This window comes from Drosophila tropicalis, unplaced genomic scaffold, assembly GCF_018151085.1.
Source record: "Drosophila tropicalis isolate 14030-0801.00 unplaced genomic scaffold, ASM1815108v1 contig_878, whole genome shotgun sequence".
In the NCBI taxonomy this organism is placed as follows: Eukaryota; Metazoa; Arthropoda; class Insecta; order Diptera; family Drosophilidae; genus Drosophila; species Drosophila tropicalis.
The window spans coordinates 1,746,463-1,757,651 of NW_027173374.1; the positions used below are offsets into that span (position 1 = coordinate 1,746,463).

Sequence of the window (11,189 nt, forward strand, 5' to 3'; positions counted from 1 at the left end):
TTGAACAATCCACTTTGAAGGCATAAATTATGCCTTCAGTTTTCACTGTGCATGAGTTGTTGGGCTGTCAGCTGTCGCCTTGGCAGCTTCCCCCCTCCCGTAACCCCCTGGCCGGGCCACCCCTCAGTCATCCTCAACATCACCTAACCAATGCAGCAGCAGTCACAAAAGCTTAACTCGCCTTTTGTGCAAAATAAAGAAAAAACAATAAAAAAAAAGGGGAAGCAAAAAAGTTTAGCCCCTTTGGCAAGAAGAAAACAATCTTCAAGGGGTTGTCAGACAGTCAGACTGACTGCCTGACTGACTGGCTGGCTGGCTGGCTGGCTGGCTAAGGGACAGGCTTGTTCTGGCCTCGTCCTGGGTACCACCTTCTTCTGTTCCTGCCTACTTTATCCTTCTTTCTGTGTGTAATTAATTTAATATGCAACGAAGCGTTTTTGCTCAAGTTTATATTGTTTGTTTTACTTGAATACACACACACACATAGATACGCAAAGGAGGTGAAGAAGAAGAAGAAGGAGCGGGTTATTTGAAGTGCCAGCCGGCACTCAAAAATTCTTGTGCTACTCAACTTCAACACAAGAGACTGAATGCATACAAAATTCCAAATTTCAAATTCAGATATACAAAATTCATAAAATTTTTGATTTATACACATACTTAACAAATTTCAGACAATAGTTTTTCCATTCGCCTAAGACAGTTTTATTATATCTTTTCGTTCGTTATTGTTGTTGTTGTTGCTGTTGTCAGATCGTTTCGGTTCGTTTGGGCTCTACCGGAACACTTGTCTTCTTTGTTCGACCTCCAGACATCGATAAGGAGAAGAAAAAGATGGAACGAAGGGACCAAAGCAACGGACCCAAAAGGGGAGGTATCGAAACTGGAACTCTTCATTGTTATGCATATTGGTACAATTGTTATGTGAAATTTATATTATACTCACACACACATAGACACACACACAATACATTTGATTGTTCAAGCCGTTTCTGAAGAATTGTAGTTTATGGAAGTATTTCTTCTCTTTCATGACAGCAATTTTCAATTAAAGCCCAACGAGAAAAAAAGGTGTGATTGGAATTGAAAGCATATGGCATATGGTTCGATGGATATGAAATGAACTACGAACGAGGGGGAAATTTCTAATATATAACAACATATGTAAGACATGTCATATTAGAATTTATACCTACTCTTGCGAAATCTCCTTTCAAACGAGTCACCATTGTGTTTGATGGATCAAACTACATGCCCCATAGAAACTAATGAAATTTAAATACACGAAATTACTCATCAGCTGTTACACTTATCCGAACCCATCTTTGAGTCTGCCGAAACGGGTGCCGCACCAAAATTAATTGCGTGGGTCTGAGCTGAGTAAGGAAAGGACATAAAAATCTATCAAAAGAGATATTGAGGATAGAAAGGGTTATTGTCTGAGGTCTTCTTCACTTGGTTGGTTCTTAAAACAATTTAGAATATATTTTAAGCCGGGAAGAACTTTGAAATTTCCATCTATGGAATAACATCGTTACACACGTTTCAAAATCGACAGAAAATCGATTAAAGTCAACTGGAAAATGTCCTTACTAAAAGTATGCCAGCTTGAAATTAAATTTAAGACAAGGATTCCTAGAAGTTTTGTATAATTTTCTTGGCAATGTCTTTTGTAGTTCTTGGAACTTGTTTCGCCTTTGCTTTAAGCAATTGTTCACCTCTTACAAGTTTTGCTGGGGATCTTGAGGTTTGAGGCTGCTTTGGGTTGGGTTATGTAAAGGCTTCTGGTCCTGCTCCCAGTGTGCTCTGCTCAACGTTTCCCTCTATTTTTTCTCCTATTATATTTCTACTCAGAGGCATTGTTGTCGCAAGTGTTTTTGTGTTGTTTTTGCCTCCTTTTTACCTCTGTTGATATAAATTTTTTTTTAAATTGCTTGCACAATTCTCAATGGAGCATATGCAGCATATGTTCTAACAGCGGCAGCAGAAGCAATAGCAACAACATTGTAGGAACATTGTGCAAATGTGCCTGGCACTTTTGTTGTTAAGCTGAGCTCACACATATGCTAGTCACATATATGTACATATAAGTATATACTATATAGATGGTGATATATATATAGAGAGAGAAAGATGTATAAGTATGTACTTTGCCTCATTTGCGCTATGTTTGAGCAAGTGCCGGCAAACGACCTCGACTCGTATGTATATATGTACATCTATAAAAAGAAGTAACTCGCTTTTTTCTGCCTACATACATAGATATGTATGTATGTATGTGTATTGTCTCTCTTTCTATCTTTCTCACACAGCTTATATCTTTCTCTCTTACACTCTCTGTCAATTTACTCAGTCCGACTCAGACTATGGGCATTAAGTCTGAATCTGATTGTATGAGTCTGGAATCGTCCAAATCGACATACGACATCTTGACATCGTCATTGCCATCGGACAGGATCCAGGACTGTTCGGCTTAAGTTAATTACATGCCGGTCGACGCCTCGCCTCGTTGCATAAATGTGTGTGACCCTCTTCTACATGCATACATATAAGTCTACTACTTAAATATACCTTTCTCACTCGTTCACTCTTTCTCTATCTCACTCTCCCTCTCTCTCTCTTTCCTTGTCTCTGTCCTACTCTCTCCAACTGTCAGCTCCAGCTGTGCCATTTCATTTTACAACTGTTCAGAACGACCTTCCCAAAATGCGACTCATTTCATTCTTTTTATTTCCTTTTCATTTTCTTTTTGTTGTTTTGTTTTCAACTCCTGTGACACGCCCGACCAGTGCGCAGAATCAGGATATCAGCTGAATAAAGAGACCCATCATCGAGAGGAAAAGAGATTGCGCAGAATCTCTCATTCTCTGCCGCTTGGAGGCGAACCCACAGGAGTTTCCAATGAACCTGAAACAAAACAACAGGCTGCACATTGGAAACGAAACAGAAGCAGGGTAAGGTGACCAAAGGGAAGGTAGGGGTACTACGGCATATCCTGGCTGGCTGGTTGGATGGTTGCCTGCCTGGTTGGTCTGGCTCATGAAGTTACTCAGACATGCATAAAAATGCCGGTTTTATTATGTCGTTAGGTTCAACTTGAGTGTCTCTGTCTGTGTGTGCGTTTTGCTTGGGTATGGGTGGTCCTACCCCCTCTCTCTCTCTCTCTCTGCTTTTTTCTCTCCCCTTTGACTCCCATGTGTCCTTCGTAGTCGTAGTCGTCTGGTCGTCTGGGGCAGACGAAAACGTTTTTAAAGCCTCCCCAGAATTTTGTTATCTCTGCTGTTGCTGCTTCTGCTGCTATTTTTCCCCATTTCATTGCTTGCTTTTTTTTTTTGCCTCCTTTGAGGCAATTTGACTTTGGCAGCCAAAAAATAGTTGCATTTGGCAGGACCCACCCAACCGCAATCCTTTTGCTCTTCCCCTACCTTTCATTTTGCTCGTTGAGTGTCGCCTCTTCCGCTTTTGTTGGCCATAAAATGAGTTTTATGTAACATTCCGCCCACGGCATACATAAAATGATATATAATAAGTCCATATAAAATGCTCGAACAGGACAGCCACAGGGCAAGACAGAGACAGAATGCCAGATGAATCGTTGTTGAGTGTGCAGGGGATGGAATTGCGAAATATGCTTGTAACAAATTTAATTTATTTTCTATTGTTGTTTGAGCATTTTGTGGGATTTCCCTCGCCAATGCCCCACACTTTGTATCCCTCTCCTTGTGTGGAGATTTCCATGCCTGGAAACTGTGTCCAGTGAATATCCCATGGCCATTGATTCCTTTTTATGCGCTTTTCCTGCTCGTTTTCGTATTTTATAGCCCCAATCCGTCGAGAAAACATATTTCTATAATATTCTCTGCTAAACTGTAAAACTTTTACAATTACCCGAAATTTATTGTTTCTTTTTATTCGTTTTAGCAATTTTATTTATGTCGTCTATGCGCTTTATGGGTAATCTCTTGTCAAATAAATTCCATTCTTGAGACCTTGAGAGGTGAACAAATATTTCATTCTTTTTCATCTTTGGCAAATTATTTCATTTTATTTTTAACAATTTCAAACATTCAATAGATTTTAAAATAGAATTGAGCTTACTTTTTGGTAAACAATGTTCTTATGGTATTTCTTTTTTTAAATTATTTTTTTACATAAAATATTTTCCTAATTGTATTTTGCATCCTTTGTTCGAATTTAATAAAACATTTTGGCAAATGTCTGAAATCCTTTTACCAGTGGGATGCCACAACCCACACACTCACACACACACGCGCACACACACACACACACACATTGACAGCAGCGACCTTCAGTGTGGCTGTGGCAGCAACAACAAATCAAGTTATCGACCAACAGACGTTAAATAATAAATTGATTTAAAAGCAACATTTTGCGCACAAAATAAATTTGCCAAAAGAAAAAGCAAATCAGAAACAACAAAAAAAGAAAAATATAAAAATATGGAAAAATATTTTTGTAAAAAAATATGCTTAATTCCGCTTTTCCAGCTGTTGACACAAACTAATTTATGGCATTTACAAGACAAAAAAAAAAAAACCAAGAAACAAAAAAACGCGAATTCAAGTTTTACTCTTTTTGCACATCAACAATTTCCATTGCCTGCTGCTGTGGCAAATTAGCCAGCAGCCGCGTGCATAAATTTTTGTGCAACACAAAAATGAGAGAGAAAAATAAAAGGGAGAAAAAAAAAACCGAGAGAAAAAACTAAAAACTGCAAAAAGATTTTTCAGTTGCTGTTGTTGCCCCATTGCCCGCAGCCCCCTTGCCTGCTGCCCGTATGCCGTTCGTATCTGTCGCTTGTTTTCTGCTTAAATTATAGACATTTGACTTGGCTTTGGCTTTGGCTGCAACAGCAACAGCAATAAAGGCAACAACAACATTTGGCATGCAATTTTTCTTGCTAATTTGCATGACAGTCTGTTGCAGTTGCAGTTGCCTTCTTCAACCCACCTCCCTTCTGCTTTCAATCCACCACAAAGTCTCCTTCTGCTCTAACTCACAGTCTCTTTGATGCAAAGTTCTGGGAACTGACTTCCTTGGGATGCTGCTGATGTTATTGTTGTTGTTGTTGCTGTTGGTTGTTGCTTCTGTCTTACAATATATTTTGTTCGTATTTGTAATTAAGCAATTTGTTTGCTGCTGAGCAACATTTCCGCTTTTGACTAAACACACAAAAAAAAAAAAGCAACAAGAACAACGACAACAACGACTAAAAAACAGAAACAGAAAGAGAAACACGCAATTTTCAATTGATTGAAGGGCTGCTGGGGTCTGAACTGGCCTGGTTGCTGGAACGGAAGTATGGTATACGCAACGGATGTGACCATTTGGCATTGTAATATCGATTGGACTGCAATTAGTGAGGAAGTCTTCAAATTGATTTTCTTTTTAATTGTTAAGACCAGAGCACACTAGGGTGTGGGTAAGTGTGGCCCACATGGCGTATGAGCAACATGTAAACTATGCTAATGGGGCAACATTTTATGCCCTTGCATGAACTTCACAAAGTTGTGGCAATAAAAACTCTCTAAATATAGCTTTAAATACTAAATTTATGACACGATTGTCATAAAATTAAAATTCCATTGTTGGTCCGGTTTTAAAGTCTAAGGCAAAACTTATCACATTAATATTAAAGTGGTAATTGTTCCATCAACTTTTGACATATAAAAACACAAGTTGTGGCATAATTTATAGAAAAATATTAGTCATTTTCATTTCAATCAAACAACTTGAAGCATAAAGATGCATTTCGTAAAGAATTGACTTTGACCAATCCGAAATGCTCATGTTTAATGTAATCTCGTCTTGACTTCTGACATTTGAAGAAGGCGTTTTGGGGGCCTCTAAAATCCATGTTCGAAATTCGCCCCTGTTCAGTTGAGATTGAGAGAAGTATAGTCACATGCCACAAGAAGATGTTGCAGTTGCAATTTCTTTTAATATAAAACTGAAATTTATTGCAATTGATGTGTGGGTGTGTCTTGAATGAGTCGAATGTGTGTGTTTTGCATGTGTGCGTGTGTGGACCTTTGAATTTATGCACATTTCCATGATGATGAGTTTGTTTGCCATGACTTGGGCAAAACTTTAGGGACAAAACTTTTGTTGTTTGAGGAGACGGAAGAGCTTGGTCTGCCATGTCCCTTATTGAGTTGAGCCGTGGGACTGACTGGCAAAATTTTTCCGGTCCGTATGCATTCATAAGACGACAACAACCCGCGACGACGACGATGAAAAACCCCAGAGCCATGAACATGAACAAGAACCCATTGCCAACATTCATGTCAATATTGATTTTTCATTGCTCTTGCTGGCGACAGAAGCAGCAGCAACAGCAGCAACAAACGGCAGCAACATCAGTAGCAGCAGCAACAGAAGCAAGCACAACGATAATAATAATAATAAAAAGCGTAGAGCAATATAATTGGAATTTGAAATTGGAAATTGGATATTTTGCAACAAAAAAAAAGGGAAAGAGAGGGAGAGAGAAAGAGGGGGGGATAGGAAAAGGCAGTCAGTCAGTCAGTCACAGCAGCAACCAACAGCAACATATTTTATTCGATTATTTATTCAATGAGCGTCGCTCTGTTTGGATTTTATTGTATCAAACCAAATGGGAGAATGGGAACATGTATGCCATACATGACGACGACGACGACGGCAACAACGAAGACACAAAGGCCAATTCAATTTAAGGCAGACTTTGACTGTCCGTCAGTTAGCCAGTCAGCCATTGAGGCATTCGGCCATTCAGTTAGCTAGTCAGTCAGTCAATCCAGAACTTTGACCAGACTAAACGCAAATAACTCAATTTAATTGCATAGAAATTAAAGTGAAATAGGACCAGAAATAGAAACAGAAACTAAAAATTGCCAAATAAAAACTGTCGTAATGACTTTATGGATACCCTTTACTACTTTTTGGACACTATCGCAAGAGTTATTTTTTCCAACTTCATTTCCAAAGGAATATGGGCATACTATTACCAGCTACAGGGTATGAAATCGAAGCCACGTTTTGCCTGTTGTCTATTGGCAGTTTGCTCAAGTTGTTCAAGTTAAGCATGAAAATAAATTGGAAAAACATTTACCATAGAGCCGCCGCCTGACTGACGGATCGATGGCAACGGCATGACGAAAACCCACTGCTGCTCCTCGTCATCCTCATTCACTGCCCTCTCTCCCGTTCGAAATGGTCGAGTGACCAACTGGTTTGGTCTTTTCCAATGATTACGAGCTGGACAAACATCAATAAACAGCAGTCCAACTGAAGTGTTTATATGGAAAATATAAATCAAATAATTGTGCAGACACATTAACAAATAACCATTGTATTGCTCTATAAGAGGCGAATGGCACGGGGGGATAACTGACGAGGAGGGGGTAAGATTAAAATCAGTTTGCCGTAGTTCAATGCGTATTCCACTAATGATTGTTCGAGAGGGTGGCACAGAGGGAAACAAATGTGTTTGATTGTTCCCATAAAAGCTATATGTCATGCCATTTCAATGCGACTCTTGTACCCCGACGCAGATATACATATATATGTATGAAATATAATCATTTTTCTCATTAGAGTGTTACAATTACCCGAGTGTACTTACCTATGACTGTAAGTAATTTCATAATCGTTATTATAATGGTCGTGCCATCTGTAAGACTTTCGGGACTTGGTTATTAGAAGAGCCCAGGCAGGCAGTCGATGCTTAAAACCTTCAAAACAATCGATGCCAATCTGAAAATAGAAGAATTGTTATCTTATTCATCTTATTAAAAGCATGAATCGACCTCGAATGTAGATTAGGCCAAATGAAATGTTTAAGCTAAGCTTTGTTTTCTAGTTTCTGTAAATTACTTCTCATTTGAGGCTAACATTAAGAATGTCTCCAAAGGTCAGCAATTAATATAATCTTAAATAAAACACAATCGTTATCAACTTCTTTTTCCAACATTTCTGCAGAGGTTTTATGACCATGAAACCTCACGCAATAGTCTATACAATATATCTTTCAATTCACGATTTATTTGTTTTCTGCATTTGGCAAACTTGAACTTAAAGCAGCTGCCACTCCTATCGCCTATCGCCCACCCGCCCTCTCTCTCTCTCTGTCTTGCTGTCTGCCACATTTACGACTTTGTTACAATTTTCCTTTAACTTCAAATCTACAACCCCTCCAACCCAACTCCCTCACTTCCACTCACAGTCTCTGTCGCTATTTGGCCATAATTTTACTGGCAATTTCAGACAACTGAGAAAGTTGGCCAACTCACGACACTCACGCACTTACACGTATTTACGTTGCGATTTTTATTTCCTGTAATTTTTACGATATTACTTATTTTTTATGCAGCTCACAACAAGGCAAAACAGGGGGCTGAAGGGTTGGAGTAGGGGGTTGGCTTGGTTTTGGGTAGCCCCAAGTAATGGGTCAGCCCAGGTGGAGTTGTCCGGAGGGGTTGGGTGAATGTTGCCCAAGCTGCGTTTTGGCTTTCATTTTGAATTTTATGACATTTTTATTGCCTGTTTTTGCTGTTGTAGCCGCATTATTGGTTTTTACTTGTTATAACGTTGTTGTTGTTCCTTTTTTCTTCGGATGCCTCAAATATCTCATATAAAATACAATTTTTGATATTTTATTACCTTAAATGTAATGGCAATCAAAAGATATATTTAACCTGGTCTAAAGGCTTTATTAAACAAATTGTTGCACGAGTACTTCATATGGTTCACCTCCCCCACATACACCCCCCTTTGTTTTAAATAACTTTCGTGTGTCTGCTATTATTACGTATTATTTTTACAGTTGTGCTACTACATATTTGTTGTATTCTAGCATTTGTTTATTATTTAATTTAAATATTTATGCAGCATGTCTGGCGTGACTATGGCGCATTATAATTAGCCAAAAGGCGGACTGGCCAGACCGTCAGACAGACGCTAAATGGAAATGGGGCCTGAGCTAACTCCAAGCGAAGCCAACTAACCAACCAACCAACCAAGCAACCAACTAAAGCTGCTGCCCCGGTTCGTGCCCATGCCCCAGTCTCCAATTCCCAGTTGGCAATCAGAAAAAAAGACCCTCCGATACCCCCTACATTCCGTTCGTGTGTATACTTAATATTTTGTTATGGTTTCGATTACAATTTCAATTTCAGTTTCGAGGTTTTGTTGTAATTTTTTGTTTTTGGTTGAACAGCAGCCTACTACTACGTGCTGCTATGGGCTCGACCTCGTTAAGTGGGTTGCTTTGACTGGCTGATCAAACAAAAGCCTCAACTATATCTATAGTTAAAGCCATAGGCTGTAATCGGTTGAGCAGGCAGATGTTAAAAATTGATATTCTTTGTACAATTTGATAGGTTGCGATTGTTTTGTTGGAGCTAACTTATAATTTTCGACATTCTACACAATAAAAATTAATTTCTGTGAAAAATGTATTTTTTATCTTAGAAGAGAATGTCTAAGGAAACTTATAAAGGGGCCTTACGAAAACGATTATCCATTTTATAAGAGTAAAAAGGAAAAGGATATGCTTCCTAAGTTTAAAATCCTTTCCATCAAAGAAAGTCTTTGAATGCCTCTTTCAGCATTTATCTTGTTTGTTAATAAGTCGTTTAAAGTTTTTGCTTACATGAACTGAAATATGGTAAGCTCGTTACTTTTATCAAATCAAGATTTTTGTTAAACTAGATTCTCCTTCAATTTATTACAACTTTCAGATTTTAATGGAAAATGTTTAATTTAAGGATTGATCGAATTATTGTAAGGGTCTTACAATTTCATGGTACCTCAAAAGATAATGGCTTTTAACATAATCTTATAATCAGTTCCTAATTAAGACCTTTGTCTCACTATCTCTCTCTCTCTCTCTTAGTGTCTCCGCTTCTCTCTTTGTCTGCCTTGTCAGGTTTCTGTGTTTGGTGGACAATGAAATCTCTATCGAATTGGAAAATTCATGGAAATTGTACAAGTCAGTCGCCAGTTGAGTTGAAGTGAAACGTTTGTCAGTCAGTTTCCCAGTTGTCCAATAATGAAATGTATAGCATAAGACTTGATTATATTAACAAGCACAACTAACAATAGCAGCTGCTGCTGCTGCTGTTGCTGCTGCAACCATAAACTCTCTGCCCCATGCATGTTTTACATGAATATTTCCTTTTCAGCAACAGCAGCAACATTAACAACAACAGCAACAACAATGCTAGTGAATTGCAATTACTCCAGTGAGTGTGCGATTGTTGTGTCTCGATGTGTGTGTGTGTGTTTGAGTGGTGTAAGGGGCACCATAATCATTTGAAACGGCAAATTATGACAGTGCGGCAGAAACTTGGGCGAAGGAAGATATGGAGATGATTGGGTTTCGTGTCCAGGGGTTGGGGAAGGGAAATGAAATGAGCTTTTAATCAATTTCCGGTATTAAAGCCTAGCCAACCATGCGCCATCATGGTCTTTGTTGTTATTGTTTTCTGTATGCACAATGCAATTGCTGTTGCAATTGTTGTTGCATTTAATTAACAAACAATTTATATTCATAAACCTCAATCGGTCACATGAATTTGCATATGGAAGTTGCCGCGACACCAGAAGGGGTTTCGCCAGGGAAAGCCAATAAAGCATAGAAAATAAAATCACTATGAAAAACCATTGCCTACAATAGTTTATATTATACTCTATAATAGCTACTGTCATCGAAGTTTATAGCAAACCCGATAAGGATAACAAGATCCCAACAATATTTATAGGAAAGAAATGATGGAAAACTGCTATTCGGATCGTTTCATTTGGACCATAAAATCGAGTAACCCTTTTAGGTAGGGTATGGCAAATGATATTTAACAATGTGAAATGCAATAAATACTGCAAATGCTTGGCATGGCAATAAAAAATGACGCATGTGAGCTTTGTGTAACGAAATGTGGCAGCGGAAAAGAGTAACAACAACAGCAACAATGTGCAACAAGGCAAAGCTTATTGGGGGCGCCCCCTTTTCTTAAATCTGTTGCAAAACGAACACACAGCGGGCAGCCAACAATGCGCCACATTGTTTGCTGCTGCTGTTGCCGTTGCTGCCACGTGTTGGCAACAAACACACACACACTCATGCTTATACATATTGCAAGCTGGCCAACATCGACAACAGGCCCAGCAACAACAGGCAGCAACAG

At 38.8% G+C, this 11,189-nt stretch overlaps 1 long non-coding RNA gene across 1 annotated transcript in view; it reads right to left on the minus strand.

The window, feature by feature from the left end:
* LOC137585282 (uncharacterized) overlaps positions 1 to 8,386 on the minus strand; it is a 33,270-nt gene extending 24,884 nt beyond the window's left edge. Inside the window, exons 1-2 of the long non-coding RNA XR_011033536.1 lie at positions 8,312 to 8,386; positions 7,628 to 7,758 (exon numbers count right to left, since the gene is read on the minus strand). This is a non-coding gene — a long non-coding RNA (uncharacterized lncRNA). The remainder of the gene's footprint in view (positions 1 to 7,627; positions 7,759 to 8,311) is intronic.
* Between the last annotated feature and the right edge of the window lie 2,803 nt (positions 8,387 to 11,189).